At 36.8% G+C, this 7,652-nt stretch overlaps 1 pseudogene; it reads left to right on the top strand.

Moving 5' to 3' along the window:
* Window positions 1-255: 255 nt before the first annotated feature.
* LOC112825770 (small ribosomal subunit protein eS19 pseudogene) lies at window positions 256-670 on the top strand (annotated as a pseudogene).
* The last annotated feature ends 6,982 nt before the right edge of the window (window positions 671-7,652 follow it).

The following is a 7,652-nucleotide window of genomic DNA, read 5'->3' as shown; positions in this document are numbered from 1 at the left end:
CTGCTTCATCTTAGATCAGTGCAGATTGCTACTAGATAATGCTTCAGCTGTCACACATTGTGTGCTAGAAAGAGATTACCCCACATATCTCTAAATCATTTAATCTAATGGTATTCAAATAAACTAAGTGTGAGAATGAGATTACTTATAAATAGCTGAATGCTGTCTATGCATGTTACACAAAGCAAGAAAATATAGTCTCCATTAATAAAACAGCTTGGCCTTTCCCCTGGATGGCAGTGCCGAAGGCACATGATGCCTGGAGTTACTGTAAAAGACATGAACTAGCAGGAGTTCGTCAGAGCCCTGACAGCCTTCCTCTAAAAGTTGGGGGAGCTGGAAGTCCCTGAATAGGTAGACACTGTCAAGCTGGCCTACAATGAAAACTAGTTCTACAAAGGAGCAGCTTCCACAGCACGGCACCTGTACCTCTGAGGTGGCACTGGGGTCAGCTCCACAACTAAGATTTATGGGGGAGGTCAGAGAAACAGGGTCATGCCTAGCCATTTCAGCAGAGGCTCCAAAAGTGTGGCCCGCATGGTCCTCCAAGCCCAAGAGGGGCTGAAAATGGCAGAAGAGGACCGAGATGGGAGTGGGAAACTGACATCTGAGGGACAGAGATCTGGACAGAATTGCTGGATGGGTGGCGAATGCCAACAAGAAGCATTAGAACAAATGCTGGGTTAATAAATTGCCTCATTTTAAAATAAATAGATAGATGATAGATGATAGATGATAGATGATAGATGATAGATAGATAGATGATAGATAAAGCAAAATAAAATACTTGATAAAGGCAAAAATTATTGTATTTTTCAGGTTAGAAAATACTATCTAAATAATGGAATGATAAATTTGCAAGCAGGAAAAATCTGTAATCCTATTCACTCTGCCTCATATGTATTCAAACAAATGTTTTAAATAAACACCTGTCCAACATGTGGTTACTTTGCGAGAGCCATGATTTTTCCCTAAAGTTCTTTAGCAAATTTCTTTTAATACAAAGTCTGCCTTGTGGCTTTGCATAATAATCAAAGCAAACAAAAATATTATTCTTTAGGCATATGCCAGGTGATGAGAAACAGCCTCCTCTACTCCCAAGCTAGGATAAAAATACTCACCTTTTTGCAGGTGTAAACTAGCATTGCCAACTTTAAATGAAGCTCATTTGAAGGTTGGGTTATATATAAACCATTAGTATAATAGAGCAATTAACACTACTCCCAGGGTAGATGAATAAATCGCTGATACAAGACTTTGTAAATGCTGTTACTAAGTACAGAGTATATGATATATATTATATAAACATATATCAATCTATATGAGTGTATGAATGACTGGAAACACACACACATACATAAATGCGTTCTGCTAATTTTCATATGCTGATACATGAGTAAGTGGAAAAACAAACATCTGCTATAGTTTCTTTCTTTTTCTGAATGGTTAAAGTAGCCCACCTTTTGAAAATGAGTTTATACTTTGGCCTTATATGTCTGGCTCAATCACAATGTAAACCTTTTTTTGCTCAATGTTATGAGTAAATGGTAAAGGCAAATTGATATGGTAGAGTATGGCACCAGTGGCTCTTACAGGGTGATGATGTTGTTTATACGAAGAGCAAAAACATGTCTATCCGAAGGCATATGAATGAGAAAACAGATTCCAGTTCCCAATTCTTGCTTTGGGGTTCTGCCTCTATTTATAGAGGAAGCATCTGGCTGTGGAAAAAATATACCTAGTTTTTCTAATATAACATCTAGAAGGAATGTTCTATTTAATAGACAGCCTCTTACAGTAGAAAAACAAGAACCAGCCTCTCTGCTTTCTACAATGGGCCTCTCTATACAACAGACTATGACAAAAGTAAAAAGGAGATTAGAAGTCTGAAGGTTTGAACAGGCTTCTGGAGATCAATATAGGGATATGAAGGAGCACTCTTCCAAATGAAAGAAAAAAAAAACTTTCAAAAAACAGTAAAAATGGAGATTCTTCAAAAAGTTGAAAATAGAGCTACCCTATGACCCAGCAATTGCACTACTGTGTATTTACCCCAAAGACACAAAAGTAGTGATCCAAAGGGGTATGTGCACCCCAATGTTTATAGCAGCAATGTCGACAATAGTCAAACTATGGAAAGAGCCAAGATGTCCATCAATAGATGAATGGATAAAGAGATGTGATATGTATACACACACACACACACACACACACACACACACACACACACACACACACTGGAATATTATGCAGCCATCAAAAAACCCAAAATCTTGCCATTTGCAATGACGTGGATAGAACTGGAGGGTATCATGCTGAGCGAAATAAGTCAATCAGAGAAAGACATGTATCATATGACCTCACTGATATGAGGAATTCTTAATTTCAGGAAACAAACTGAGGGTTGCTGGAGTGATGGGGGGTGGGATGGATGGGTGGCTGGGTGGTAGACATTGGGGAGGGTATGTGCTATGGTGAGCACTGTGAATTGTGTAAGACTGAGGAATCACAGACCTGTACCTCTGAAACAAATAATACATTATATGTTAAAAAAAAAAAAAAAGAAGATAGTAGGAAGGGGAAAATGAAGGGGTTGGAATCAGAGGGGGAGACGAACCATGAGAGAATATGGACTCTGGGAAACAAACTGAGGGTTCTAGAGGGGAGGGGGTGGGGGGATGGGCTAGCCTGTTGATGGGTATTAAAGAGGGCACGTACTGCATGGAGCACTGGGTGTTATACACAAACAATGAATCATGGAACACTACATCAAAAACTAATGATGTAATGTATGGTGATTAACATAACATAATAAAATTAAATTAAAAAAACAGTAAAAATAATTAAAGGATCTCTCCTCATAGAGATGATTAATAGAGAGAAAAGAAGCAATAATAGTATGAGAATTGAATTCACTGGATGGAGTTCACAAATACTGCAAAAATACCTTCTAAATGCACAATACCCAGGAGAGATCAACCTGAGTGAAGCAATAAACTCCCTGGTGACTAGTTGGGGATTGAGAGCAATTATAATATGCACATTAAAATAAAAGAGTTTATTTTTACCCCATGCTAGTAAAATCATTTGTTCTCTTTACATATCTGTATGAATCACATGAAGAGTAAAAATCGTCTTGTAACCCAGAAGAACTGGTCCTTTTTTTAAAGATTTATTTATTTATTTTAGAGAGAGATTAATTTGGGCAGGGGCAGAGGGAGAGACTCTCAAGCAGAATCCCCGCTGAGCACGGAGCCTGTCTAGGAGCTCCATCATGACCCTGAGACCATGACCTAAGCCAAAACCACGAGTTGGATACTCAACCAAATGAGCCACCCAGGTACCCTGAACTAGTCCTGTTTTTAAACTATCCTTATTTATAAAATGTTTGTATTCCTGATTTTTTTTTTACATGGAGACTTTGTTGTGTTTTCTTAGTGTATCATGGTCACTGTTGACAACAAAGGTATTTTGCCTATTCAGAATCCTTAGAAAAGGAAAAGTTTTTGTTGGAGGTATGTCCCTAGCTGTTGTGCTGCAGCTTAGGGAAAAATTGTTTGATTATATTGGTAAAATGAAACTAAGCTAAATCCCTGTTTCTATTGGCAAAGAGAGGGAGATCAGAACTCTAATGAAAAGAGTCAAAGGATGGAAATGTGCTGAAGAGGAGCCTTCAGACTTGGCTCCTAAGAGGACTAAGGAGAAGGCTGACAATGAACAAGATCCTACTTTTGTCACTATCTGTTACTGGTTATTTCCCTTTTCTCAACTTGATGTGTTTTTCTTTTCCTGTCTGTGCCAGGAGAGAGATTCTGTTGTTTTACCCATCTACCATTCTCTCTTCTGTTTAGTATTATCATCTGATTTTCCTTTAGCGAACCACTGTCCTGTATTCTCAGGCTCTGTGCTTTAGATGGGATTGAACTCAAAGCCAGTTCCAGGGGTAAACACATGACCAATCTTTGGTCAATCACAGTCCCTGGGATTAGTTTAGGAATAGGTCAATCAACCAAAAACACAGAAGTTGGTTCCAAGACTCACCTGGAAGCAGTGGGTATCAGGCCTTGTTTTTCTGCTGAGGACCTTAATTTAGTATTGTATCAGTCAGGAGCTTTGAAAACTATATGGGGAGGGGGCTCTTCAGAAGAAAGCCTATGAAGAAGAATCAGAGCCAAGATATGACATATGTAAAAACCCCACAAACTTCTGGTGCTACTGTTTGAGAATCTCAATCCAGCTTTTCTGGAATTTAATCCTAAGTATTCAGTACTGGAAGCCATTTACTTCTGTTTTGTTTAAGATAGACTGAGTTGTATTTCTGTTACTTGTAATCCAAGATTTATGTTAATATACCATAGACTGATACAAATAAAGTAAGGTTAAAATATAGAAATTTGTCCCTAGATAAGCAAAAAACCAAATCCAAATAAAAATATCAAAGGCACTGGATGGTAACAAAAAGCAAGGAGATTCAGGAGAGAAATCCACTTGTATAAAGGAAAGGCATAGGGAGAATTTCTTAATTTTGCAGTTTTTAGTCTTAGGGTTTCCAGTCTATGCCAAATGGGGTAGCTAACTCTCTGATAAAAAGCCCACAGTCTCTCTGGTGTCAGGCAATCACAACTGCTGGAAAATGAGGGGAAAAAAATCCCAGAAAAAATGTAGTAACATATAGGGGGCCTTAAATTCTATGTAGAAAGTACACTCACAATCCTGGCTGGCTGTTGAACCACGCATTTGTGGGGGGAGATTTCAAGCAACCTGGGGCAAGAGTGAAAACACTGAACTGAGATTTGAGCTGCCATCCAAGAGAGAGTTTGCAATTTGATTCCAACCAAGTTAATTGACTGCCAAAAGAACTATAAAAAGCAACATTCTTCAGGGAATATAATAGAATGTAGAATTTTCACAACATAATATTCACAATGTCTAGGGGACAATACAAAATTTGAACTTCAGTGGAAATTAATGTCAAAATACAAGATTTTTGAATTCATAGAGATTTTTTTTTTTAAAGATTTTATTTATTTATTTCAGAGAGAGAGAGAGAATGAGAGACAGAAAGCACGAGGGGGAAGGGGGTCAGAGGGAGAAGCAGACTCCCCGCCGAGCAGGGAGCCCGATGTGGGACTCGATCCCGGGACTCCAGGATCATGACCTGAGCCAAAGGCAGTCGCTTAACCAACTGAGCCACCCAGGCGCCCCTGAATTCATAGAGATTTTAAAGCAGCTGTTATAGCTATGTTCATGATGAAGAGAAAAATTTGCTTATAATGATTAGAGAAATTAGAAAAATTAGATAAATATAAAGTGTAAAAGATAAAGAAATTGCTATGAGGGAGTAAGAGTAAGAGTCCATAAAATAAATGAAGGATATGAGAAAATTAGAGGTAGAAAACTCAACATCTCTTATGTAGACTGGGAAACTTATCTCCTTATTTCAGCAACATTTAATTATGATCAGTGTTTTCAGGTGATTAGTTTATATTTAGTGAATTCTTCATTTAATACATAGTGAGCCCAGCAATCATTGAATAGAGTACTCTGTAAACAAATTCTAAGTTCTTTATTACCCAGGATAAACTTTACAAAGAAATAAAAGAGTAAAGTTCACTTAAGACAGAATGTGTCATTTTAATTTTAGTTGTTTTTATATTTTAAGTTGATTTAAACCCATTCTGGTGCAAAGTAGAAGATAAATAAGTACATATTTTAAGTACCATTAGAGAAACTAATTTTAAAATGTCCAAAATATGACAGGACATAAATGGTAATGGCATTTCACTCTCTTACAGTGTAGAAAGCACTTTTGCAACATTCCAGAAAAAAATAAATTTTAACAGTTCCATGGGAAAGGCAAAGTACCATAGTTATAAAACACATAAGCATTAGAATCAAACAGGTATAGATTTAATCTCCAGATCTATTATTTATTAGCTATGTGAACTCAGGCAAAATTCCTTAGCTTTTTGAGCTTCAGATAGCTCATTCCAAAATGAAAATTTTGACATTACCAGTTTTTTTTTTCCTGTTCTAATGCTTATTATTTTCTCAGGTTACTTTTAGCTACATTAGCTGATATTAGTGGCTATGTTTATTATTGTCTCTCATGATAGAGTATAGATAATTATTTAGAAATATCTTATTGGCCAGTGATAAAAAATATATTATCATTTTAAAAAGTGGTCAGTTTGAAGATAAACTAAGGCAAACATACCTTTATCCCAGAATACATAGCAAGCCACTTTCCTTGTGATGCTGTCAATAAACTGTTGTAGTCTTTGTGAGGAGGAATTCACTATATTTTTGCATTAGTAAGGAGTATGGCAATATGAATTAAGTTTCAACACAGGTATTTTCAACTGTATATACTTTTGGTCTAGGTTTTATAACTATTAAAAGGACACAGTTCAGTTTGTATAGTTCCTCATAATATTAATCTGACTTTTACACATTTCTTTTTGTCTTTGTATATCTGCCTTTCTTTTTATCTACTGAATAAAAACAACTTATAAATAGTCCTGTACCCACTTTCTTCTATAACAAGGTCTTGGCTAATTGCCAGGGATTCCCCCCATGTGCCTCCACTTTGGAATGATTTACAATATTTTTTTTCCCTCTTTGCCAGTAATTTCAGTGTACTGCTACTCCTCCATCTGGTATGGTAAATAGAGAGTTGTTCTTTTCAAGAACACTCATGAATGGAAAAGCCAAATTTCTCTTTCCTCTCCCACACCCAGAAATTTTTAAAAAGAATTAGTAGTCTACTGAAAATATACAAGCTGTTTGATATTTTCAAAATTCTAGCCATAGTGTTGAAATGACATTCCTTCAATTATGTATGAATCATCATTTTTGTGGAGGGAAAAGGGAGACATACAAAAGAATATAGGACTTTCTCTGTGAAAGGACCTAATAACTCTGCAACTCCCTCAGTCTGTCAGTTTCTGCCTTAGAACTATTCAAGAAAATACAATAGATCATTTATCTCTGCCTTCGGACTGGATGATTGGCCTTTGAGGTCTTCTGAGGTACCCCTGTGTTAATTAGAAGCATAGGTGGCAATGAAATTGTTTTAATCTTTAAAAGGAAAGCAAAGATTGAAATTGACCCTAGGGAATGACTGTTTCAATAGATCCCTTGACTCTATGCTCATAGGCTGGGTGAACTCTAGACAGAGTGGTAGTAAATTTTTATTTCACCATGACAAGGCAGTACTTAAAAAGAACATAAAAGCATGCAGCAGCAATTTTTAGAATATTTTTGTGTCCTTGGGAAGCCCCCTGTCTGTTATATATGAAACAGTTGAAAGTATTTGAATCATATTCATATACATATGTGCACACACCCTATATTATCAATATGTGGATATATATTAGCCAAGCGTGACATGATTGGATTGTGAGTCAACATCTTTTTATGAGCTGAAATTATTCATGTGCATTTTCTGCTCAAAAATTATTTTTGATAATAATGCTCAGTGGGGAGCCTGCTCCTCCCTTTGCCTGCTGCTCCCCCTGCTTGTGCTCCCTCTCTCTCTCTCTCTCTCGCTCTCTCTCTCTCTCTCTCTCTCGCTAACAAATAAATAAATAAAACCTTAAAAAAGAAAGAATACATTTCTATGAAGGTAAAGGGCTGCAGACAGTGTTTGA

This window comes from Callorhinus ursinus, unplaced genomic scaffold (genome assembly GCF_003265705.2).
Source record: "Callorhinus ursinus isolate GAN/ISIS: 27379988/994484 unplaced genomic scaffold, GSC_fseal_2.0 scaffold4, whole genome shotgun sequence".
In the NCBI taxonomy this organism is placed as follows: domain Eukaryota; kingdom Metazoa; phylum Chordata; class Mammalia; order Carnivora; family Otariidae; genus Callorhinus; species Callorhinus ursinus.
This window is presented reverse-complemented; position numbering and strand designations above follow the sequence as displayed.